General features: G+C 39.7%; 1 long non-coding RNA gene across 2 annotated transcripts in view; it reads left to right on the top strand.

The window, feature by feature from the left end:
• Positions 1 to 2,642: 2,642 nt before the first annotated feature.
• Positions 2,643 to 27,402, top strand: part of LOC311434837 — a 42,548-nt gene continuing 17,788 nt past the window's right edge. The window contains exons 1-4 of one of the 2 annotated variants that reach the window (XR_014691762.1): positions 2,643 to 2,941; positions 5,791 to 5,859; positions 10,574 to 10,643; positions 10,799 to 11,733. This is a non-coding gene — a long non-coding RNA (uncharacterized lncRNA). Of the gene's footprint in view, positions 2,942 to 5,790; positions 5,860 to 10,573; positions 10,644 to 10,798; positions 11,734 to 16,434; positions 16,575 to 27,402 lie in introns of those variants that run through there. The other variant, XR_014691761.1, reaches the window with a different exon arrangement.

Below are 27,402 nucleotides of genomic sequence, written 5' to 3'. Positions count from 1 at the left end.
AATAAACCTATCTAAACTTGCCTGAAATTCCACCTCGCTACCCTTAAATATTTGAGAATATATATATATACATACATACATACACATATGTATGCCCCAAGGCAAATCCTTACTTGGTGTGTGTGGCAAAAGCTCTGTAATTGCTGCAGGACAATGTTGATTTCCAACAATTTAAGGATATGGCATATTTTTCCTAGATGCAAAAAAAATGTGTGTGATTTATGCTCTTATTATGATAAGCCTGATTTTCCATTTCTTATGGTTGCTTTACACTATCAACAGCTAAATATTTCCTCATCAAGCACACAGTTACCAGGTATTACAATGCATACATTCTGACTGGCGGTAATATTTTCAAAGTATTGTTTAGAAGAATAGCAATTATGAAGACATTTTCCAAAGGAAATTGTATTAGAGTTAGGATAAGGATGTGGGTGTGTGAACATAAGTCTGAGGCATACCTGAAAGTTGATCTATGCATGTAGGTTTGTTTCTGAAAGAATTCGTGTTTCCGTTTATAGGCCACCAATACTGCTTTGCTTCAGCAGTGAGGGTTTGCCATGGTTCTGGGCAGAAGCTAAACTTTATTTGCAACCTTAATTGCTTGATGTGGATCGCAGTTAATGTTTCATGAAGCAAAGGATAGTAACTGCTCATTTTGCCAACAGCTACTGCTAAGATATTTATTTTAGGTCAGAGTTAAGGTGATTTTGTGCTGACGTATCATTTTCTTTCTCACTCAGGAGTGAAAGGGGCAATTAAAGATTTCGGGTGGCCCGACCTTTATTCTTTTCATTGCTGACTTGTGACAAGTGATGTCTACAGTAACTACTTTCTTGTCATTTATTTACTCTGTTTATGAATGAAACATTTGGGCTTGGAATTTTCCAAGGGGAGCTTTTTTGGTGCATTTTCATTTATTTTGTCTAAATACATTGAGACCTCCAGGCCAGATACTCAGCTGGTGTAAATCAGCTTAGTTCTACTGACGTCAGTGGAGCAGCGCCAGCAGCAGATCTGACCCACTTCTTTAATCTGATCACTTGTCCATCCCATTTATTTCAGACTACCTCAGAGTGAGCAGAGCCTTACCTCATTCATCACAAACTTGATACAGGTACAACTGTGCAAGTTTTGGCAGAGGACTGTCTTCCCTGAGAGAGATGTAAAAAGCAATGGTATGAGGATATTCCCCTCATATCTGCATGGCCAAGCTGCCTCTTTGCTCAGCCTAAAACACCATCCAATCTCCTGTGTTTTTTTGGGTAAGCCATGTTTTAAACACCAGCTTAGAGACATGAAGGGTAGCCAGTGATACACCTACATGTGCTGGCAGAGAAGTATGGGAACTACATTTGAGACCTTTGCTGTTATGGCTGTGTTGCTTCTGATGCCCAGCCTAGCTCTTCAAGCATGTTGGTAGCTCTTTTCTGTAATAGTTTTCAGGATGGGGGACACTGGGTCCATCTGAAGAGGATTTTGTAAATGTAGGACCAAATGTTTTCTTTCTCCTCAGCGTAATTTTCTGAACTTTCCCTTAGTCTGAATTAGTGATTGAACTGCCTCTTGGCTCTTCTGCTTATTCTCAAACAATAATCTTATTCTAATGTCCTAGTAGCTTCCAGGGACACTTTCCCAGGAGTGTGCACTACCACATACTTGGGCTGTCTGAGTTTTGTGTACATTGAGATGTTGCTTGCCCCTGAGAATTTACATCAACGTCTTTATTTGTTTCTGTCCCATAAACTTGCTGCCAGTGTCCACTCTGAGGATGACCCAGGAACATGTTTTTACCATAGCAGATGCTTTCTCTTGGTACTGCTACACAATACATTTCGTTAGTTTACCTACCTCAATGTTTAGTTTACACCTCGATATTAATAAAATGAGTTTTTCTTGTTTGTTGTTTGCTTTCAGTAATTTTCACTAATACTGACAAGGTAGCACTAATTTTTTTGCTGTTTCTGGGATCTAACTGTCTTACCCATTTGTGTTCAGCCTGAGCTAAACAATCCATGTTCTCAGCAGTCAGTTGATCCTCTGCAGCCTTATCTAATGTCCTACAACTATTTCTGACCTTGTCATGCAGTGGCCATTGACTTTGTACTGTTCTTTCTCCAGTACCTCTGTTCAAGAGTTTGCAGATGCCAAAATGATGTGAGCCATTGCAGTTCCGGTATCTTTTTCCAAATACTAGATGATGTCTTGGCTTCACTTATTCACAAACTATGTCTTGTTTTTGTGGACTCTGATACTGTTGCCACAGGTCTCATTTTCCGTACGCAGTCTCTCATATCTGCCAGAACTATCCCAGCTCCCTGAGTTTCAGCTTGGGTAGAGTTGCTTCCTTTTCTTCACAAGTTGTAGTTGGGTTATTCTTTCATCTGTTAACAATCTCTCTCTGTTTCTCTCCAGTGACACTATCATATCTTAATATTATCTTAATATCTTCTTGACCCTCTCATATCACCATGTATTTTCAGCTATCAATTAGTAATAGAATATTTTCATCATTTTATTTTTCTGTACTGTTTTACATTATAGTACTCCTTTACATTTAGCGTGCCTCTACTGCCTGAGTTAACTAAGCTATATAAATCACCTGTGGCTTCAGAGTCAGCTGTTACCTGAAAGGAGACCATTTTCTTGTTGGCTAGAAAGAAAATCTACTGCTTAAACTTTCTTTATCTCTACTCTGTCATTTGGAAGGGCTTTGATTTTGGTAGAAATATTTAAATTCTTCTGTCTCCTGCACAGTATATTGCCTTTATTCACTTTATGTCTAGTATTTTATGGTACTTAGAAGTTGGTCCACATAAATGGGCCTGACAGTAGTCTGCCTTACCAACAGCGTTCTTCACTCTTAATGGCAACGTCACTTAATGCTGGAGCCTGGTTTGCCAGTGAGAGTGTGACTGATGTGTATCAGAGCCTCTTCAAGGTACAGTTTCCCTAAGCTTTAAATCTGCCATTTAGGCACTTTTACTCTGGGATATACATGCCCCTGATGGTGTAGAACCACTGTGCTCTTTTTTGCTTTGATCCTTAGAAACCAGGATATGTGACTGCTGCCTAAACCTGAAAAAAAAAAAATGGAGTAGAATCTAAACCTTTTATTTTGTCCTTCTATATCATTTCTCTTTTCATAACACAAAAGCTCCGTTCATCTCCCTTACACCTCTCTCCAACAACCTTTTCATCTTCCCTGCTTTCATTGGTCCAGTTTCCACTGGGTGCAGAGAAGCCAAGCTGGGTGGCAGGCTTCCTCTTAGAGATCGTCTTGCTGCATGTGTAGAAAGGGAAATCCATTTTAACAGGAGTTCCCAAATGTACGAGTAAACTTCAGTGAGTGCACGGAAAGCAAGAGGAAAAATCACAGTTTTGAAAGTCACTTTCAAGATGTTCTGCTTCTACAGAAGGCTGTACAATTGTCTGTGGAGACATCCAGCTTTACTGGATGAGGGCCTTGTTAAATTTGAGTAAACTGAATAAACCAAGCAAAAACAAAAATCAATTAATTTTTACAATATGCTTGAGAGAAAAGCAAGCAGGCAGCTTTTCTCTTAGTTTTAAGAAAAAGAATGAGGCAGAAAAATGAAGCAAATAACTTGTCTCTTGGGAGCAAGTTGCAAAGCAGACCCAAAATTCAGAAGGTTTTTGTTCTGGGCTTTGTCTAATCTGCTGACATTTTACTTTTTTAATGTTTTTCATAGGATGCTGTGCTTATTTTATTCATTTTTGTGAGTACTTTCATAAACAGAAGGCAATAAAATCACAGTGAAGTTAGTCCAAAGTTGGGACAATGTTGAGTTCAAGAGGTACAGAAGAAATGTAGTGAAGATGCAAATATATCTGCATCTCGTCAAAAGTTACTCTTTCATTTACCAAGGAAACATAACTAAATTAATGGATTTTAGGTCAGGAGGAAACTCAAGACTATCTAATATGGCCATATGTATTTTGCATGCCATAGAATTCCACTCAGTTATCTCTGCAAAACTATTTCCTGCCAGATAGTGGGCCAGATCATACCTCTGCTAACTTTAACTACTTCGGTTTCAAAGCTATAGTACACTCTAAAGATACAGTCTGATTTGGCCATAGGTGGTTTACCACATAAAGACCTAATGATTCTGATGTTCATGAAACCTGAAATAGGTGCTATATGTATGTGCTCCATTTGTAATCCTATAATCCAAGAGATTGCTCGAGACAGGAATGAAAGGAGGCAAAGGAAAATCAATGTTTAACTCGGAAATATTTGTCAGTTAGCAAGCCACAAGGAAGTGAGTACCTTTAACACCTGAAATGGTTGAAGTAGGAATTTGATACTTTTTGGGGGGAGGAGGGTATTTAAAAAAAATCTTCCTAAAAAAACCTTTTGAGCTTTGTTACCAGTGTGTTTCTTCAGTTGAGGGAGATGATCTAAATGTATTTGAACACTTTTATTCTGTAGAAGACTGACAATCCAGGCCCTGAGAACACTCAAATGCATACTAAAATACATCCTACTGTTGGGCAACATGTAATTGTGTGCATAAACACCTTTTCTTAAGAAGGATGCTTTCCTTAACTGGATAGAAAGCTTTTGTTCTTGAACTATTTTAAGGGATTTCTATTTTCTGGCATCTTGCTGCTTTTTTTTTTTTTTTTTTTTTTTTTGGTTTTGTTTTGTTTCTCTCTTCAAAAACACATCCGCTTTAACATCCTGTTGAGTTTAAAAGTATATTTCTTTACATTCTCACATGCTTTTGGTTTTCAAGAACTGGAATTTCTTAAACAAGGAAATCAGCTGGAAATCTCTTGAAGTTCTGTGTACTATAAATGGAATCTCTCCTTCACTCCCCAGTTCCAAATCTCAGGTCTCTGTCATACTGAAGACTTGTGAATTTCTTAACCTCTCTGAGGGAGGAGTCTCTTAGGTATTTTCTTATTGATCAGTACCTGTAAAGCGTTGATCTCTGTCTGAGAGGCACATCAATCTGTCTTGGCTAGAGTAGCCAAAAGGACTTTATGCATTGGATTTTCTCAGTAGTGCTATAAAATAACACATCTTGGTGAATAAAGCCAGCCTGTTAATGTATGGATTTTCTGCCTGGAGTGATTTTGCTAAAATCAATAACTCATTAGGAAGAAAAAAAAGTCCGGTTCTCACAATTTACACTCATGTAAATAACAGACTGAATTCAGCAACAGTGCCCACCTGAGTTACAATACTGGGTTTAGAGAATAACGTGTTGTATGTTCAGATGCCGTGATAGCAGTTTCATTTTTGTTTGTTTCTTCCTAAAAACCACTATTTTATAATCATTATTCATTCATTAATTCTTGAAAGGAATGCTGTATTGGCAGAATGGTTAAACAGTTACTAAAATAGTCTACTGGTGAATCCTTTAAAAATATAACTGCATCCCCAGTAAGTAACTCACTTTCAGCAAAAAATGCAAGTGTCAACCTTTTTCAAAATCACAGTCTAGAAATCCTTCATATGTACTGTAATTCCTCAAAAGAAGGATCAGATAACTTGGAAGGGGAGGAAGCTTTCCATCCCAAGTGTGCAAAGCATTGCGGTCTTTAATTTATTGACTGTATTGACCTGACTTTTAAAAGACTCCCCAACTTGGCATCAGTATTCTGTTTATCTCACATGCAATGAATCTGTCCTTCTTCCCTGTGTACAAGTACTTAATAGCTGTTAAATGATGAGGACAGGCCTTGCTGGATCTGTGAGAGTTGTACTTTAAGGTACATTTGGATTAATGCTTTCCTTTCCTTCTGCTTTGTTCTCAGGTTGCTGCACTACTTGCTCAGTTTGACTTTCCTAGCGGCTTGGAAACCTTGTCAGATGATTTTCAGCAGGTTAGTTTGTTTGGGGTGATTTTTCTTGCACCCAGAGGTTTTGTTTTATTTTATTTTATTTTATTTTATTTTATTTTATTTTATTTTATTTTATTTTATTTTATTTTATTTTATTTTATTTTATTTTATTTTATTTTTTATTTCACTTTTTCAAGCCCAGTGACAGGATTTAGAAAGCTCCACGGGATGATGAAGTCAGCCACCTTCACAAAACTTTTCCATGTGATGCATGTCAGCAGCATAGCTTCAAGAAGAGTCTTCTCATTTTGCTTCCCACTTAGCATGAATTTAATGGCTGTCTCAGAACACCTCTGAACATGGCAGGATTAGTGTATGTGATCTGGGAATAAAAAGAGAAGGCAGAATGTGGGGAAAGGAAGGTAACTGATAGCTGGAAGATGAACTGGTTCCAAAGGACACCCTCCAGCAAAGGTTGGCAGAATAGAATCAGGTAGATTTCATTTTAGTGTGAGAAAGAACAACCCTTGCGTGTCAGCTGGGACTCATGTGGTTTAATGAATTACTGGAAGGTTAGGAGAATGGAACATGCCCTCTCCAGAAGCATCTCTGAAAGATCTGAAGGAATCCTTAGCTCAGTAATAAATTCCTCAATCTCAAATTAAAAATGCAGGCACTAGGGTGACTAAGCGTTCGTGAGTGACTGGGTACTGGATTTCTAGCCCTTGGAGGCCAATGGAAGAACTCAATACAGCCAAGGGATTAAAATCGGAAACTATCTGGTTCATTTGGTGAAAAAAATATAAGAAGCTGTTCCAGGAGCATCAGAAGCCCGGTTTCCTAGGGAACCATATCCTGTGTCTCCCATGCACATTTGAGGGGACTTTCATGAGACCCCTGCATCCTTCCCAGCTCCCTTAATTACAAGGAAGGTACAAGGCAGCTTCTGCTGCATCTGCTGTGGATCTACACAAATACTGATTAAAGGCTAGAAGTACGGTGATTTGTACTGATTGGACACGTAACCAGTGATTCCATGCCTTCAGGGAGATTTTCCTCCACTTGGGGCACTGGCTAAGGTCTCTTACCTCTGTGCAATGACTGATTTTCACAAGACCTGTAGGAACATAATTATCTCCAAGTCTTTTGCTTCTCCCCTGAGAACTTGCATTCAAATGTGCCAGTGGGTTTGAAAGTTATTAGGGGGAGACAGATGAACAGACAGACGGCATGGCTGCATAAGCCTCATTTCCTTAGGAAATCAAGTGGAAATGTTTGTATAGTTTATATACAACACAATATGGTTTGTGTCTGTCTATTACATTGAAGGTTGTTGTTGAGCTTATATGTTCCATTGTTGTGCTTCATCTAATCCAAAGTTTCTAAAAATACTGCATTCGAGCCTTTGTGATCTGCTTTCATGTATCTCATAGGAACCTGGGACTGGAAGGGGCGTCCTGGGTCATTGTGTGCAGGCTCCTGCTGAGGTACATGAACTGTAAAAGTTGAAAGAGAAAAGTACTGTACAATAAACTTCTGGTTGGTACAGTGGGAAAGTTAATGAGACAGATGAAGCCTTCCGTGTGGCCTTTACAAGGCTGGAAGTCGCAGCATGGGGCAGTCCCCTCACAGATTTTGGGTCATTACCTTATCTTCTGCAGCAACTGCAAGGAAGGTAGAGATTTCTGAGGATGAATGAATTCTCGTCTTTACAGTGAAGGAGTATGAAGTATTCACATTTTATGTAGAGAATCCTGGGGAAAAGATTGCCAGATTTTTATTTTTCATGTATAAAATGTTTAAAATGTTAAGCATGTTTACACAGGAAATTATTTGGTCCAGGGAAAGGAGACACATCTCTTAGCTTTTAAATGTACTTGAATAACACTTTAAAACATGTAAGACATGTTCAGCATTCTTTAGGAGTTTCCTAAACGAAACAAGAACCCAGAAAACCTTCCATGAAATAAGACAATAGGTGAGAAATGATGGCAGTTTCTGATTACATATTGGGTGCATGGGAGCAATAGCATAAGGTTATTTCTGAAGCTATACATGTATTGTAATACTAGAAAGAGAACCTGATGATATAATGCTAAAAACCATAACTGCCTGTGCTTCAGCATCGGTGCTGTTTGTCTTAAGACCTTTGCTGTGCACTGATCCTTAGTATTAAATGTACTTCCTTACTATTTATATTTTTACTTTATGTTCTTGGTATTAAATGTACTTGCAGGTAGTTAAGGGCACACCTAGACTATTTATATTTCAGAATATCTAGACTGTTTCAAATCAGTGATGAAATGCCCTCTGCATAGTTGTAACAGATGCAGCTGTTCAGAAAAGGTCCAGTCTGATAGAGGGAATGGAACAATAGTGTGCTTGGCAGTTTCTGGAACACAAACAGAAAATAAAACAACTCTTTGAAAATCTCAGTTTTGCAATGTTTAAACTGGCTGTGGTCAAAAAATGATTTCAGATCATTTCCCTTTTTGAAATCAGAGTCAATATGTACATAAAGAGTTGACATTTTGAATGTTTTGTATAGGCTAGTTTTAGCATGAGCTGGGAAAACCACTGACCTACCTCAGCAGAGTCTTTGGCTTGACTTGGCTGTGCTGCAGTTGCACACAATTTTCCCCTCCACCGGAGTTTGGTTCGGCAAGACAGAGAGTGCTCTAGGTAGAGCACTTGAGGTGTGAGTAGCTTTAAGGATTTGAACACTCTTTGACTTAGGTTGCACCGTTTATATCCTACAATCTGTAGGGCATTCTTAAATACTTCACCAGGTTGTAGAGTGCTCCTGGCCCTCATGAGCCCTGAGCATGAGTTGGGCTGGCAGTGGTGAACTGAGTCCCATCAGCCTTGTGCTGGGTACAGACACCCAGGACTGAATGTGCAGCAGGCTACCTTCTGTGGGCAGCCTGGGAGACAGTTATAAGGAAGTTGCAGTTGTATTTTAGAAGAGCCCATTTATTATTAAAAAAAATAAATTACATATTTTAGTAGAATTAGGCAGTTTCAAAAAGTCATTCCAGGGTCTGAATCATTAAACTTTGGACCTTTGAAGATATTTAACTGTTAAACTCCTGAGTGAATGAAAACCTATTTCTGGAAAGTTGTAGTTACTTTTGTTTTAAGGTGTTTGGAATGAGCCTACTCTTTTAAACACTATGTTAATGCTTTCAGTATGTTAATATTTAACAAAGAGGTTCTCTTCATTAAAAGCACATTTTCTGCCCAACAGATTTTGATAATGTTTTCCATTAAAACTCTGAAGACTGCTATATTTGACAGTGCTGCTAAGTTTGTTCAGTCAGGCTCAGCTTTCAGAAACAAGTCTTCTAACTAGAGGCTGGGGAGGGGTGGAAGGTTATTAAAAATCTGTCACCCGGTGGAAGGTTCCAGACTGCTTTCCATTGCCAGGTAGCCCTTCATCACTCTCCGTCGTGATGGCTTTAGGCAGGTGTGACTCATTTGTATGACTCTGGCTCTTATGTAGCTTTGGGAACCCAGTGCACCAGCTGGCTTTGAGCTTAGTGGTCTTCTGTAAGCCTCATGAGGTCCCATTTCTAAGCCCACCTTATCCTTTACTCATCTAATCGTGCACCTAATCTTAAATTGCAGATATTATAACATTGCCAGCATTCGGTGACTGATGATTCCAGCCTGTCACTGATCTTCTTTGTCCAGCCACCAGCAGCTAAATCCCTTCCCCAAGGTGCCTCTGCAGAACTAGGGCTTTGTCAGTCTCAGGCATGTTGAGATTTCTGCCCCCGTTTTTTTCTAAGTACATTATCTCCATACTTCTGCCAGATCAAGCTCAACATGGTCTTTGTACAAAGTCTCTATACAAAGTACCTCTGGCCCAGTTCTAGTGCCTCATTCACCTCACCGTTGAATTTACTTGACTTGGGTGGAACTAATAGAAAGAGTGAATACAGTTGGCCAAGTCCTGTTCTCAGTTACCATTATATCATCTACACTGACTCTGCTGACGCTAGTGGAGAAAGCTCAGAATGAACAGTTTATATTCATTTCTGTGATAAACATAAAAGCAATTAAAATCCTTTTTATCAGTATGTATCACAATGCCATAAAAAGCACCTACAATATCATCATCAGCCTTTGAAGAAACTGAGTCCCAGAAGTATGCCTGTGGTCCCACAGATTGTCAGACCTCAGCTGTAAATTCTTATTTCCGTACCAAATGCCTTTCTTTACAGGATTTTTTTTTTTTTTTTTTTTTTTTTTTTTTTAAGGGAAATATTTGCATAAAAAGAACTGATAAAGCAGTTGTGCATATGCATCACACTCAGAGAGGGCAAAATTATTATGCAAGATTTGCCATCTGTGTTTAAAGCACAAATGTTTTTCATTAACAAGGGATCATCATTTTAAGTTTTATCCTTATGTTATATAAGAACAAGAATTGACATCCCTAGCTCTAAACTGGTCTTTAATATAGGTTGAGCAAAAAAAGTATATTCATTTGAAGTTCATTACTATATTTACAACGCTGCTTTCCCATGCTTATTTTAGGGTCATTGGGGAAAAAGCTTTAACTCCAAAAAAAATGAATGCATAGCTATTCTGGGAGTTAGACTGTCACTTAATAAATATATTTCTGATAATAAAAATTGGTGTAGTTTTCCTTGCAGGGACTTATTCAGAAGAAAGTTAATAAAAACTGCATGGAAAAACTAGCATCATTTTTATTTTATTTTATTTTATTTTTTGTTTGAAATTCCTACAGGAAAGTTAACTGAATGCAAAAAATATCAAGAGATAAAAGAGAAATGTTCTATGATCACTAAAACCCGAAGGTAAGATTCTCTTAGTAAAGCTACTAGTAAGCAAGGTAGCTCTGATGAACCTTTTAAACATCTGTTCAGAACAAAGACCTAACTGGCCCTGCTGATGGGAAAGTCATAATGTGGCTTTTTTCCTGATCGCTTTCTATTCTTTGCATGTGTGACAGATGTCAATGAAGTTGAAAAGTGTCCATTTCCCAGCGGGGTGCCGGCTGTTCCCCCAAATGCCTGGGCAGTTTATAGAGGCCCTAGTATCTCCTGATCTTGAGTGAAGGATTTGTAGAGAAAGCATCCTGCAGGGTAGAGGCCTGCTGCCTTTGAATAGAGGGCAGCCAGCAGCTCTCCGGGCCTCAGCAAGAGATGCCACTGTACCATCAGGAAACTTTGATTTATTATCTGAGAAATTCACCATCCATCTGCATGAAGAGGTCACAGAAGCAACTTCCCTAATGTGAATCTGAGACCCCCATTATTTCCCACTTATTGCTACAAGCATGAAAAATTGCTCCAACTGAGAAAGCTGGACTTTCAGGACTTGTTGCCATGGCTGAATTTATATGAATATTTAGAAGCAATGCTTAGCGAGTTTTTCTGAAGCAATAAACTCCAACAATTTTCACAGTTTTTTGCTAATTAATGCCACCACTGTGGAAGTGGAAGCAGTTCTGCAAACAAGCTGCGACAAATGGGATTTTTATTGCCAGTGGAAAAGTCTAGGGAATAATTAGCGGGTCCGTAGAGATCTCTTGATTACAGACATCTGCATTGGTAATGTCCAGACTCAAAGATCGCTGAGGGAAATGTTTAGGGATTTTCACCTTAGGGCACATTTATGTTGTCAGCTACACCCTTCAAACTGCAGTCGGACAAATGTGGGAAAATATTTTGTGAAATGTTAGACCAATGAACCTGATGTTGACTAATCTGGACTAGGGAAACTGGCTTTGCGTTCCAAAGCACTGTCCAGCAGCCAAGACTTGCACATGTAATATTTTGATATCTCATTAAACTTGATTTCACAGAGATATTTCTCAGTGCGGCATTTGAATTGCAGTGTGTTGCCTAAGATGCTTTTGCAGTTATCACTGCTTTGTTGAATAGGATGAAGAGGAAACAAGACTGGTTATTAAAAACCACATGACTCCTTTAAAATGAAGCACTGAAAAAAGAATTCATGTCAACACAGGATTTATTAGTGCAGGTTGAAGAGTAACTTGATTTGGGATTTTCCTGCTCTTGCCAAAGTGATTCACAATATAAATCATGGATCTACTTATAGAAGCAGTCAAGGATTTGTCTATTTAAGCAGCAGTCTTGGGTAGTGAAGTATTAATTTTAGGCCTTCAAGCAGAATCTTAAGCTAAAGAGTTTTAAAAATACATGATTATATTTATTTTTATAATAGTACAGTGCAGTTGCCCCAGTCAAGTTTCCTGCTTTATTAAATGTCATGTAAATCCCATCAAAAACTCATTCCCTCTCCTGAATAGCTAATAGGTAAATAATTGGTTGCTTTTACCAATTGTATCAGGATATAGAATTTAAAATAAATTAAAGGTACATTGTCTTTTGTTTTAAGATATCCATTACATGACATAGCTTTGTCTTGCTTAGAATTTCCCTGTGACAGGATCTTCACTCCCACAAGCCTTGCATCAGAAAATACCCTTAAATGTGTATTTAAACCCATCCTTCTCCAGGAAAGCCATTAAGGAAATGATTAATTTTAAGATACATTTCAGTCCCAGTGGCATCATTTATCCTACTCACTGGCCAGGCAGTCACTTACAACAAAGTTAAGTACTGACCAGGCCTCATTCTGAATCTGGGCTGCCCTTCAAGATGTCATGAGGAGCAGCAGTAATTCTCCTGGCTTTTAAGCCTCCATGCACAGCACACATATGTAGAGCTTCACCCGGTAATGCATCAATGTATGAGTGAGGGATTAATCATCAGCATCTTGCTATCGGCTCCTGAAGTCCTGAATCAATGAGATATAACAAGTGCTTGGTCCAAATCAGCTGGCACTGTGAGGGTTTGAACTACCAACTGTACCCATGGATAACCATTTTTATCCTCACACCTTTCTTAGAGGAGAAAACTGGGTCAGGCATTTCTAAAGATCTCTTTTCACTTAGCTTTTCTGGTCTCTTTGGGAAGAGGAGTGGGAGTGGAAGGAACAAAGGGATGGGAAAGCCGAATTCAGCATTGCTGGGGATGCTTTTATTCACAAATAACTACAGCCTATGTGACAAGAACCTGTATTTTCATGGGCACTGAATACCAGAACCCTGCTTTGCTACTGTCTGACACAGAAAATGTAGAGACATATGAAATAACTTCAGAAGGAGGTTTTTAATAGCCTTACTCCTTACGAAGTCTTTCTAGAAGTCCCCACAGATATCTGTGGTCACATGTATATTGTTGCCACTGCCCTGGACAGATGGGAAAGTCCCCAGAGGAATTGCTTCAGATTAGTGTTTACCGGTCACAACACAGGCTGCAGCCATGCTGGTTTTGTGGAATACGTACTTTTTTTTTGAGGGTTGAAGCTGAAGGGACACTACAGCTTACAGTGTCCTGCAGATAAGACTTTCATTTATTACTGGATAGTCTTTAAAACTACAGGGTATTTACATGCATAACCAGATGACTTTGAGCTCCAATTCGGTGCTTTTTTTTTTCCAGGTTTATTTAAGGAAATGCTTTAGAGTGGTTAAAGGTATGACTGTGTAGCATGTATATCTGCTGTTCAGAAATATTACATGAATTCCTGTAAATAAGGTATTTAAATATAAATGTGTTTGACTGTTTTCTAATGAGCCTTGTTCACAGGCCCTGCAGGGTTAATTAGGTACCTAGATCTTATCTTTACTCTATTACACAAAAGGCAAAAACCTCTACAGGAACTGAATCCACTCAGAAAGAGCAAATAAACTAGTTCTAAATGATCACAACCTGACCGAGCTTTTCTGCTTCAGCTCCCTGTATGCCTTCAGGCAATGGGGATTTAAAAGCACTGAGATTACAGGACCATAAAAATACACATTTACATTTACATGTGGTCACATGCAAAATTTAAGATTTAGAGAAAGCCACAAAGGGAATGTTTAACATAAGTAGCCAGGCACAAGCTGAATTAATGACACAGCAGCCCCAGCAGAAACACAAGAAAAACATGTAAACCTTCATCTATTATTAGTTGCCGTAGCCCACACTCCAGAGCACAAGGACGCGTGGTCACTAACGTGGTCTTTGCCACTGGATCTTTTAGCTGCCGGATGAACGGGAGCTGGGCAAGTGCTGAAGTGCAGGGAGTTCACGTGAGAGTCCTTGCTTGGAGTTTTGTTTCTTTGTTTGATGATTAAATCACTAATAATATTAATAGAGCAGCTGGGACCCTCCCTGACCCCTGAGTAAGTAGGGAGATCCTGGGGGAGGACTCTCCATGCTGTGCACGTCGGACGGCTTGGTCATATCACGAGGGCTGGCAGGAGGCTGCAGGCAGTGCTCTCAGGACATGCATTGCTTCCTTCCAGTGCCGATGGGAAGAATTCGCGTTCTTGCAGCCCCTGGCAGGCATGCACAACTTTTGCACCAAGCCTTGCACATCTGCTCCAGGCAATCCCTTCCCTTAGAAGTCACACATCATCACGTCATGCAGACATACTTTTACTGAAGAGCTTCAGGAATAGACTCTCTTCCACATGCTGGTAGTGCACCTAACACTCTGGGTTTCAAAACAGGCATGTTGGCTGCTTGTGCAACTGCAGCTCAAGTAAATGCTGGCTAAGAAAAGAAACAATTCTTCTTATCTTGCCTTGACTCCTTTGTTTTAGCAGGGAATAAATGATTTTTCGCAGGAGTGTCCTTTGAGAGAATTAGCACTAGAATGGTTTAATTTAAGCAAATGTGAGTTCTGGTTGTGTAATTACAGATCTGCTCACGTGCCTGCAGATTCGCACAAGAAGGGAGTGCAGCAGTTCCCTGGGGAAAAGCAATGAAGTCTGTTTGTCTTGCGAAAATGAGGTTGTATTATAATATAGCAAATGATAGAATGGGGATTTCTGATGCAGGACATTATTCAGTAATTAATTTCCAATGACAGATGAGCTTCAGAAACTAGTTGTCCAGTTGCAAATCTTTTTCCCACAGACGTATATTTGTTTAGCTCCTCTGCACACTTGCGATTACTCACCACTGTAGGCAGGGTCTGATCCTCAGCTGGTCGAGCTCAGCACGGTAATGGAGATCAATAGTGGTGCTATTTTATAGCAGCCCTGGTTTTAGGATGCTGATTGTTTAACCTTGCGAAGTGTAATGCATTGTGTTAGTTACATCCTAGTGGTCAGGAACTCAAGCTATCAAGAGGGATCCTTGTTTAAGAATCTCATTTAAAAAGGGGGAAAATTAGTTAATTGAAGTTTGTGGCATTATGGCTGTGCTGAAAGCTAAGCATATGCAGAAATCCTCACAGATTGAGGAAATAAAGACATGGATTGTAAGACTGAGAAAAGAAGAAAAATCAGAAGGTCATGTTTTTTTTATCTCTCGCTGGAGTTTTCTCCTAGGATTTGTTATGATTTACTGTCATTGCATATTATGTAAACAGTCACTGTTTCCATGAAGTGGGAGGTCCCGTTAATCTTCTTCTGAGTAACTATTGAGCATTGTTTGTGAGCTTAACTAGAAATATACATCCTTACTGAAATGGAACGATCAAGAATCTGTATACCCCATAGCTTCTGGTTATGGTTCTGACCCTATAAAATGTGTAGGTGGGGTTTCCCTATTAACAGTCAGCCTGTAAAGCCAGGGGAAATCTGAGACGATTTCCCTGCTTCCTGCAGTTGTTTCCTCTGTACTGGATGCTCTTGACTCATCCACATCAGCAATTGCCTGGCCCCAGGGCCCATGAAAATACTTTGGAGGGATAACTTTCTTTTTGAGCTTTAGGAGCTGACTGAACGTCAGGTGCTTTGAAAAATAATAAATGGAGGATGAAGCCTCACTTTCTTCCCTTCCCTCTTCTTTACAAAACTGTGTCTTTACTTCATCCTCTTCCAGCAGAACCACATTACTCTGTCATATAAGCTGTCCATGCTTTCTTCAACAACAAATGCAAAGCAATTGCAGCAAATGCATTGCTTGTAATCTTGTGTACACATTAATTGTTAGATCTATTGGGGTCTAGTTTCTGCTTAAAAGGAAAATAAGTCTATGGAAGAAGTGCTATGTCCCTGAACTATTCTGCCAGCATATAAAGTACTGAATACTCTGTGAGATGCTATTGCCTTTCCAGCTGGACGTAGGCTTTCTGTGGTAGTATTGAACCACTTTACTGTAATATAATCCTACCCTCAATTTTCTGAGGACTACGTGACTGAAACTTATCTGACAATTCTGGTACAGTCTGAGACACCCTATGATGGTGTCTTTTAGGGATGTCCAAAGGCAGTATAGCTTTTCAAAGCAAAAGAATTCTTGTTTTTATATGAAAATTTGAAAATAACAAACTTGTTGCATAATCCTGATCTGCTTCAAAAATGAGACACTTACAAGGACATATTTCCACATTTTACTCAGATGTGCATGTCTCCATTAATTTAGAAAAGCTCAGCTGAACCTAAATCCAGTATCACATAAAATTACTGATTTAAATACTGAGAGTACTATATGCATTTTCTTGTTGAAAAGCCCTGCCGTTCATGCTTCTTCCCTCACCTATGCCCCATATTTCACCGACATCAGTGGGAGTCTTCCTAGAATGTCTGACAGTAATGTATTAATTCCTTTTTTCCAGGAGTGATTCCTTCAGTGCTGCCACACCAGTGGAGATTACAGTTGGATCTCCTTCCATACAAGTCACTACAGCGGAGCAGATCCTCTGGCTGTGTTTCCTGTCATCAGGTGTCACCCCAGCTAGATGTCTGCAAGGAAGCGGTAAGAAATCTGCAACAGTCCTCTTCACTCACCTAGCTGCCAAACCTGCACATTTCACTGTTTTTGTGAAAACACTTCCCCGCAGTAGAAATGTGATACAACTGGCTAGGTAGGCCAACAGCCAACAGCTCTCTGATCGTCTGTCTGCTGGCCTAACAGATTAAATATTAGCATTTATGTCTTCTTGAAAGCAATGAATTTTCTCCAAATACGGTTCTCAAAGAACATTTCTTCTTTCGCACCAGATAAACTGTCAGACAAATGACACAGATAGGCAGGATGGGAGTTTAAACACATGACTGGCAGAAAATGGAACCTGTTACTTGGGTTGATTTTTTAATTTGCTTGCTCCCCACTGGTAAATGAAACAAAGTGCACAATTACAGCAAGATGACTACACAAGTTAGTGAGGGAGTCCTGAAGGCATCTGCAGGGTGAAGGCCTCTTGGCTGTTAGCTGGTGAAATCTGCCCGGGAGACAAATACTTTACAAAGAATTTCTTCCATGGGAAATCTTTCAGCTCCTTGGGGTTTTCATTGCTGCTTCTGCTCTACAGTGACAGTGTATGTTTGTTTATAGATGTTGATAGAATTTGGAGTTTCTGTAGATGGGTAAGTTTGAACTGAGTTGTTTTTTTTTTTTTTTTTTTTTTTTTTTTTTTTTTTTTTTTTTTTTCCCAGCTAACAGAGGGAGGAATATTTGAAATAGATTTAAGAAGTAGACAGAGGCATTCTTAATTTGTTTCTTTAGGCTTTCATTTTTCTGATGCAAGTTATTCGTAACTCCCACAGAAGCCAATAAATTTGTAGTCCTTCACGGCAGGAGAGGCACTGAAGTCAATGGGAATTATTTGTATCCTGCAGTGGGGGAATAAGCCTCCTGGGAAACTGTGAATCTCCTGTTTGCCATAAGCAATTAATTACTGCACTGTGCGTAATTAATCACTGCTGAATTTGTAGGAATCCCTATTATTATTTAAGTGTATCTACGCTTTCATTATCACTCCTTTCTAATATAAAAGTGACTGATGCGAGTTATAAAATGTTAATACATACATTTCATCTGACACTTGGTTTATGGCTTATCCTTCGTTCCCTGTATCATAGCACTTGTTGCCTCAGATTCAGTGTTACGTCCAGGCCTGCTGCAGATCTCCTCTCCTCAGAATTTCACCCATTGCTCGTGAGAATTTCAACTTCTGGGTAAATAAATATTTTGGGTCAGGTCTTAAAAACACAGAAGTCCTTATTCGCATGTTATTTTTGGAACCTGCCCATGTCTTAGTGGAACTCTCATACCACAATAGCTGATGGAAGAAATAGAGAACTGTAACTTCATGCCTGTACTTTGAGGGTCAGAGAGGAGAGGAGCAGTGGAGATGGGAGAAGGGATACAGAGATTCAGTGACTAAGCTTTCTCTGCAGGGAAATAAAAAGGGTTTAGTAGTGACAGTAAGGAGAACAAACACAGCGTCAAATGCATGTGTCTTCCAAAGAGAGCTAAAAATCTTATCAGGGTAAAACAAACATACATAGCAGTGCTGGTGGGTTGCAACAAGCTGAGATTCCTCTGTCCTGTCCTTCTTGGCCTTTTCTTTTTTGGTGACAGATGTCCCTTCTCTCCCAATGGTCTTCTAGTTCAAGAATGAAGAAAGTGTTCTCTGAACTTTTTATTCATGGTTGCCTTCATAGACTTCTCTATTCCTAGGTTGTGAGAGTAACTTCATTGTTATTCTTCCAATTATCAGTCTCTTCCTGTATTGTTTTTTTTTTTTTTAATTTTATTTTATTTTTTTAAGAAAATACTGAGCTGACTAGTTAGGCCTATGTTGAACCATCTCAGCTCAGATATTTATCTGTTTCCAATCTCTGACAGAAAACAAATAGAAGGGATTTCTAGACTGGGATTTTTCCTGTGTTTAGGCTACTAAGTTACGTAGCACTTTACAGGCAGAAATAGTTTGAGGCCATCTTTAAATACCAGAATTAGAAATTGATCAGAAAACAATACAAAAGAGTAAAGGAAACCTTTGGGATAAAGTGTTTAACTTTTCATGGCACTGAGAAAGATAAGATTTTGTTAAGTATATTCATTTTAACAGGTGGTTTTGACAGTGCCAAAGATCTCTTCCACACTCATGTTAGCAAACTATATCTCATGCTACAACATTCTTCATTCTCCTCCAGACCCTTTAAAGTAAGAGGGTAAAGAGTGACCAGTTAGACGCTCAGAACAGGCTTCTGGGATTTGGAAAAATATCATGAATGGGAAAAATCATATGTAACTGGTGGGCAAATGAAGGGTGTTTCTATAGAAATGTGGTTACTATGGACTCAGGTTTGGAACTTTTATGCTGCGAATGAGTTCCTGCTGTGAAGTCCTAGCAGAGAGAGCAACACAGGTTTGTGGTGACAGATGGTTTAAGGTGGAGGCTGTTCTGGCTAAAGAGCAGAGCTTCACAGAATTTCAGTGAAGGCAGGTAGAAAGGTTTGAATAAAAACCCTTGAAAACTTTCTAGTTGTCTATGCAGGCAATTAAGAAAGCATTGCCCGTTGATTTTCTTGGCAACTGAATAAAAAATATATAAAACAGAGCCAGGTTTAGGTCACATAGTAAGTTTATAGTTTATAAAGAGAACCTACAGTTATAAAACACCCTGCAATGGCCTTAATCATGTGATTTATACACCATTAATACTTTTAAAAAATACCAAATGAGAGTCAGCTATATGATGAAGTCCTTATGTGATACAAACAGCCATAGGTTGATTATCTTCCTATTGAAGAGTATTCATTGGAGTTCTTTACCTCTCTTATCCCCCCAGCAGCAAGGACCCATGTGATTAAACGTTACATTTCATAGATCATTGTGATTACATTGCATGTGTTTTGTACAATTATTACTGTTTTGCTTCAGGCGGCCTTTCAAATGTTTGCTGCATGGGATTATAGCAGTATGAAATCTAGCAATGCCCTAATGATTTGACACTTGCTGCTTCCTCTCTGTTATCTTCTGTCAAACACTAACCCGTTCATGGGGAGACTGTAGAATATTGATCAGAGCATGGAATCATTAACACAGTGTAGTTTTCCACATCCTGCCGCATACCTGCTCATGCAGTTTATGTTCAACTTTGGCGGTGTAGCATTTGGGATGTGGAAGTCGTTTCTAATCAAGTTTTATAAAAGAAGGGCCAGATCTACAGCTTCTGTAGATACCCTGGCATTTGCTAATTTCTGTTCAGCTGCATTGATTTTTCACTGTCTGTAGTACCTTGTCCCTGAAGCTTATAAATTGAGATAAATACTTGGTCTTGCTACTGAGCTTTCCAATAATCAGTTGGAAGCCTGAGGTCCCCTGGCTCCATCTGGGTAATAAACTGCAGATGCTGGATGCCTCTCCACCTGATGAGCTGTCAGTGTTCTGGGTAGATGAGCTGTCAGGAAACTAAAGAGGTTTCAGGTTGAAACCTTTCTTGATTTTTTTTTTTTCCCTCCATTATATATATATATTAAAAAAAAAAAAAAAAGTAAAAATGGTTCTGTGGAATGTCTTGATTTCACCAAATCAGCATTTTCTCCAACCAGGATCAGTTCTAAGAGAAGCCAGAAGCCCGTGAGTTCAGCTGAATTTTGGAACACTGTTACTGTACTGCTTTTGAGTGAGGACGGTTTAGGGGCGCAGCGGCTAGAGATTGCCTGGTTGCATTGCACAGACAGCATGGTTCTGTGGTGAGTCATGAGGCAACAAGGAAATAGGGGGAGAGTTCAGTGGGTAGGGTAAAGGCCTTGAAGATGGAAAAGTTAGTGCTAACAGGGATTCGTTTTAAGATCCGTGAAACACTTGGCACTGCAGGATTTTAATGTATATGGTTATGAGGTGGGCGTTACATGGAAATCAACAAACGAAGTGGTTGGTTTAAGTTCAGAATGCTTGTATAACAGACTGTGGATATGTTTTTTGGAGTTTCCACTAAGGGACCGATAGTGGAAAATGTGTCTCATATTAGTTATCGTGCTAGAGATACTCATGTCAAACACTTCACTTTGTTTCTAACTACTGCTGTCCAGATCACAGTTAGAAAGTGTTCATACAAAGAACCTTGAGTAGATGGAACTGGATCCTTCCTCTCTAGAACTCAGTGGGAGCTGTGCTGTTTATTTCATTAAGAATTAGATTGGGCCTTTAGGAATAGAGAGTTTAATTACTACTAATGGAATGGATCCAACCCACAGATTCTTTCCTCAGCTTTGAAAATTTCTCCGGTAAACGCCAAGATGTTTTTAAACAGAACAAAGCATCCACAAAAAACCTAAAAAGTTCCATCTCTAAATCTGTCTTCAAGCATGAAGGTGGCCCTAGCAGATATGTTTAATAGCTAGCAGTCAGGATATGGTAAGTCTCACAGCCGTGCTTTTGGGCCAGTTGACAGCAGAAGAGAGTTCCCGTGTGAATGCTGAGTGCTCCGTCTAGCTCTGTCGAGCCAATCCATTTCTTCAAAGACTAGACAGTGCTGAACTTAGTAACATGAAAAATGTGACTTTTTTAAATTCTATTTTAAGTCCACAGCTGGATTTTCAGTCAATTAAGATGTTTCTCTTCTTGTGCTTTCTGGTTAAAATATTACCTTAAGTCAACCAACTTATGTTTTAGTCTGCTCTTAAAAGATGGAAAGTCAAGCTTGCATTTTTATGAATTTTCAAGACCAAACTTTTCTTTCTGATTTTTTAAATAAAATCTGCAAGTGGATAGTGATCAGAACCTGAGGTTTCTCTTCTAAATGTCTGATGATTCCTGCTAGGATGGAATAATCTGCCAAAGCATCAATTTTAAAGTCAGTAAGGTCTTGGATACCCTCCGAATAACTGCAAATTGTAGTTCAGATTGTACGTTCATCTAAAATGACCCTGAATTAGAAAAAATGTATTAGCATTATGAGAGAGCTCATAAAACTTTTGGGGTCAAAATTAGCCTCTAGAACTATACTTTGGTTTTCTATTACAGGGCACATAGAACCGGTCTGGTTTTCCCAGGGTTTTTGTTCATCTGCTTGCCAGCAAGCTATTTAAATTGAACTGCATCTCAAATCAGTACATTTCCTTATAAAGTACTGAGTAAAATTTTGTATCTTCTGCCACAAACTAATATGTCCTAACAGAATTCATTTTCTAACAGCATTTCCTTTTCCTCAGAGTAAAAATTAAGGCTGAATGAAGAAAGATGCATAAGCAACACTGGGTCCATATTCCAGTGAGATTGTCAAAGTTTCTTAGGAATCCCACGCTCCTAGCATGCCTCAGCTGAACAGCTCTGGGGCTATCTATGCTTAAGAATGCATCTCTTGAAGGAAATACTGTTTACCACCCTGTTACTACTTTTCTTCTTCATGGTTGCCTGGGATTTTTTGGTGGTATAGCTCCGGTGTCATCTCTAGGACTAAGACTTCTTGATTCAACTGACACCAGGATTTTCTTTCACTAGTCTACATCAGGACTTTGGTTCTCCAAGTTACTCTGTATTGACAATTTATTTACATATCCTGCCCGGGACAGTTATTTCACTGATAACTGCATGGCAGATCATCGCATGGCCTTGGATTTGCAATTTATGGAGTCTTGTCTACAGGGACTTGACACACATTTTATTGTAAGGTTAGAGAAGGACAACTATGTTCTGCAGCACACTGAAATAAATGTTAGTTTGGGGAATTAAGAATGACATTTGCTAGGTGATTTTGCTTTGTTCGTCTTTCTTGGTACATGCCGATAAATTGCACAGGGCCATCTTCTGTAAGGCTCAGAAGCATAAAAGCTAAAATTTCTGTATCTAGTTACTCCACATTAGTTTCATGTACTACAGTTAAGAAAGAAAGAAAAGAAGACAGGAGAGAAAAGGAAAAAAGAGAAAGTGAGAAAGGGTTGGGGGATGAGGAAATGAAGTAGAGAAACTACTCTGTTTTGTATTGATTTACACACCACAGTATTTGGTTTCTAGTAATGTTCATTGTCCCAGGCACACGCACCATCCTTTGAAACAGAAATGTCTTTGAAGGCCAGTCTAACTCAGAGGTTTGTGTGTGTGTAACAGGAGCATTCTAAATGACCTTTAAAAGCAAGGTTAATAGCTGCTTCTACTGTGTCATTTCCTCAGCTATGCAATGGGAAGGTTATAAAGTATGGCGAGACTATTATCCCAGATAAATGATGTAGATGGAGTCTAGATATGAATAAATGGAGAAGGAGATGTGAATATGGGTCTTATATCCTGCAACATCACTGTAGATGGGGAAATATGCCCAATCTAAAGTCTCCATATTTGTGGATTTGAGGGAAGAGCAACGGGCTTTCACTTAGCAAGTGTAAGACATTTTATTCTTAGAAATAAAGATATTTTATTCTTAGAAATAAAAGCAGAACCCTATAAGGCCTTGTCTTCAGCAGACAAAAGTACATTACTTATAGCTGGACCATCTTTCTAAAATGCATATTTCTGACAAAAAATCTTACTACATTTTGAACAGCTTTTTAAAATAAAAAATGGAAGAGAATTATGAAAACATCCAGTAGTCTCAGGTACTGTGATGCTGCATTTAAAAAGCATCATTAATTATACTTAAACATAGTTAAAAGTAAAAAATGTTTTACTTCATGGCAAACAAAATGTTTCACTGATTCTGAAACTCTTGAGTAAATCAGTGAAGGAAGTAGGCTGATGAAATTCCAAGATTTGGGAATCCATAGCATGGAGTCTCCATATCAGGCCTCTGGAAAGAGATTCAGATAAGCCAGTACACTGGGTAGAAAATTGCTGATGAGATTTAAATTCATCCCTCGTTAGAAGATCATCATCTGTGCTTGGGATCCTCCTCCCCCAATCCTTCCCCCCCTGTGGTTGTACAACCTCACTTTTCACCTCCACTCAGGCCCACTGGCCATGTTTAGTGCTGGAAATCTCTTAGGCCTCCCTTTTCCACAGGAGACCCACCCAACTTGCAGCAAGTAGAAACTAGCGTCTTCTATCACATCTAGGAATTCATGGCCTTGAGGGATGTAGCTGTCTTTAAAGGTCTTTGATGGAAAGTCAAGGGATGAGGGATGGGGCAACTGCAAGATAGAAGGAATCATTTAGTGTTATGATGCTTTTTTTGAGAATCAGGCTTCAGTTTGTTATCCCACCACAGGCTGCCTAGTGTTTCAATCTCTCCATTCCTCACCTGCCCAAAAAATGTTTCCTTACTTTGCCCTTAGAAACACTTTCTTAAAAGCTGTGATTTGCTCAGGCACTTGAGAGGTAGAGGTCTAACAAGTATTTATGCCACAGTGCTGATGTTTCTCACACTGCTGGACACTTGTCACACTTTTGGTTTGGGAAAGTGCTGCTGTCTCTCTGGCACTCTTTACAAGCTTCAACTGTCTTCAGCTGTCTGTAGCCTTGAAGTTCACTATTGACTTTTGGAGTACCATTTCCATCCGACCTGGTGCTGGAAGTATGGACTTTCTAAGGCTCCAGGCCTGTTACTTTTCTGTAATGTTAGTTAGGGTCTCAGCTGCATTTGGCCACATGAACAATAACCGCTGACTGACACTATGACATCTCCAAAGCACTGTCTGTCCAGTTTGGGCGCAGACCCCTGTTCTTGGTGGAATAAAGTAGACCTCATCTGAATGGAGAGGTTGAGTGAAACAGCCCTGTGGCTGCATGTTACATGATAACAAAGAAATGTCCCTCATTATCTGGCATTAATATCAAGGGGGATGTTGGCTGGAAGCACTTGAGTGACTCTCTTCTTCCACCCATAAACCAAAGCACTGGCACCTAGGCCGTATAATTCTCAAGAGCGAAGAGAGGTAACATACCTATTGCAAGACTGTGGAGCAGTAAAAGGAAATCCATACTTTTTTAGCATAGCCATTGGAATGGGATAAAGCAGGAATCTTTTTACCATTCTTTCACACAGTGCTTAAAATGTCAACATATTTAACTATGTATCGTGGCAAAACCAAGGCATGGGAAGAGAGCTTATTTAACAGTGAAAACCAGTGGAATTCCTAAGGAAAAAATGGCATTTTTTCCTTAAAAACGGCCCTCATTGGCCCTGCCTGTGTCCCTGGGGACTCTATGCACATTCTTGCCCATGGCCTGCGACACCATTTCAGCCTGGCTCCAGCCTGTCACTCCCAGCCCCAGCAGTGCTGTAGGATGTCACTCTCCAGCTCTGCCATGGCCCTGCCCAGCCTGGGCCTGTCACTCCCAGCCCCAGCAGCGCTATAGGATGTCACTTTCCAGCTCTGCCACGGGGCCTAGGTCCTGCTGAGCCAGGCCTGGCCTGCAATCTGATGTCCTGGCCTGGCCTCAGCCTTGCTCTGTCACCATGAACTTGGCTGGGTCTCTGGGCTTGGGGCTGCCTCCAGCTGCTGCCCCAGGCCTGCCCTGCTCGCCTCACTGGCCTGTCCCCCGGCAGTGCCATCACACCCGTCTTCTTGTCCCTTAGGGAGTAGCTGGCCCTTGCTGAACCATGACATGACACTTTCCTTCCCTCATTCTCAGGGCTTGGCTGAATTCTTCATTTTCAGTCTGTAAAGTGCAGTTCCACTGCTGTGAAGTGTTTAAGCTGTTTCTTGCCTTCTGTCTGGGTAAGAGGCATCTTCATAGTTTGTGTATACAATTCATCACAGGTATCTAACCTACTCCTCTGTGAGTCAGCTTCCAGGAAAACAGTCCATTGGGAATTCCAGATGGCATGTGGGCACAATTTAAGGGAAGGTGTATTTGTTATCTCTTCAGTGTATTCATCAGAAAACGTCTCAGAAAATATTTCTGCTATTCCAGCTTTGTTAATTTTGCCTGATTATCAAACCATTGGTGTTTGTAATACCATCGGGTTGCCAAACAGTGAACAAGCTTTTGGCGTAGTCTCACGTCGTTTTTTACTTTACACTGGCAAGTATTTAATTGTTTGGGAATTAGTCCAACGTACACTGCCCTTCCCATTATTGATCGCTAGAGCAGCCAACATGTTTTGTAACTGCCTGTTTTAAAGACCGACAACTGCATTTGAAGTGTATAGTCTGTATTTTGTCAGCTGCAGCAGGGAAACATCATTGGAACTGGATCACATAATGTACAGACCTGATAGATGGACTCAATTAAATCAACAATAATATAGCAGTTGGCACACTCAGTGTAGCTACTCTGATCCTTCTGTAAAATTTTTCCAAATCCTTTTTATTCTCCAAGCCTCTGATCAAAACTTTAGGCCCTTTATAACCCTAATTCAAACATCACTTCAGAGGTTAACACATTTGAACTCCCAAAGCAATGCTTTTAACTTCTATCCTGTGGTCAATAAGAGGCTAACTCTATCTATAAACAGTGTCAGATGGTGTCTCACACATTGCACTTAAGAAACCTTACTCCTGATAGTTCTTTGACCTTGGTGGCCTTGCAGACCGGGCAGCTTAAATGACACTGAACAGGGTACCAATGGAGAGATCACATGCTCGATACTGTAAAGCTGACAGCAAACTGACAGTGCTTAGGGTGTGAGGAAAGAGGCTAGAGAGCATCTGAGGGAAGAGAACAATGAAGTCTGTCCCAAAGCAGGAGGTTGGATTAACTATAAATTATTCTTACAGGCACATCCCTATATTTTTTCTGTTGATCATATATTAGCCACATGCACGTGCTCTAGAGAAGCAGAGAAGATTTATTCCTGGTGGTTACTCTTTCCCTATTGTGCCTGGTATTGTTGCAAATTGCAATAATGTCAGGAATAATTTGGACAAGATGAAGTATTAATGCAGAGCAACATCCTCATTGGCAAACAGAGGCTGGATCTTCAGCTGGTGTAAATACAGAAAGGTTTTGTGATATCGTGAGTGTTAAGTTAGTTTGTACTAGCTGAGGGTCTGGTCCAAAGAAGCACAAATGGGAATTCAAGATTCTGTTCTATTGCAAACCCTCTAAAAGTCAAGTGACTACAGGCATGACAAAATTGAAATTGCATGAATGGATTCAGAGTATTCAGTTTTGGTCTGTTATGTCAAGACACCTGGTTACTAGATGAAGTAGTTCAGAAAGTACTGTGAAAAGTAGCGGTACCCACTGTTGAAGAGAGGAGGGGGGGTTTTCATTCTGGTTTCTTTGTTGAGAATGACTGTACAAAATCTCAGGCAAGGTCGAGTCAAACCCTTTGCAATTCTTCAGAAAACACTGCCTTAGAAAGTGTTGGATGTCCCAGATCTCATGCCAGATTTGCACTGCGTGATTTGTATCAGTAGCAAATAGTGTATGATCTACAGCTGATGCACTCCTACTGTGGATGCAACCCCATCAACAAAGCTCTGTTCTATATCCTTTTGTCAAGAGATGAACTAGAACACGACAGTTTTACTGCTATAAATAAGTCTGTAGAGGCAGTTTTTGAAATCCAGCTGTGTCCATCAAGATCATTTCTCTTCATGCACCTGATGGATCTAGCTATGTTGACACAAATCTGTAATACACATGCAGCCCACAATCTATTTCTAGGCTCTCAAACACACAAAATATTTATTACACATGCCTGTGCTCCGCAACAGCATTCATTTTTCTGTTATATATTGTGGGAACAACTTGAACATGCTGTACCAAAAAGTTTACATATGCTGAGCTGGTGGGAAGGATGAGAGTAGGGGAGGGAGATAGGTTTCTGACATGCTGACTTATTTCAAAGGCTCCCATTTCTTAGTGTTCACAACTGCAAATCGTTTGATCACTGCATTGTTACAGTTCAAGTTTGCAGAGAATGATACAGAGAAAAAGATTATTTTTTTTTTCTCCTTCCCAT

This window comes from Aythya ferina (assembly GCF_964211825.1).
Source record: "Aythya ferina genome assembly, chromosome: 3".
In the NCBI taxonomy this organism is placed as follows: Eukaryota; Metazoa; Chordata; class Aves; order Anseriformes; family Anatidae; genus Aythya; species Aythya ferina.
Note: the sequence above shows the minus strand (reverse complement) of the source record. Positions and strands in the feature narration are given on the sequence as shown.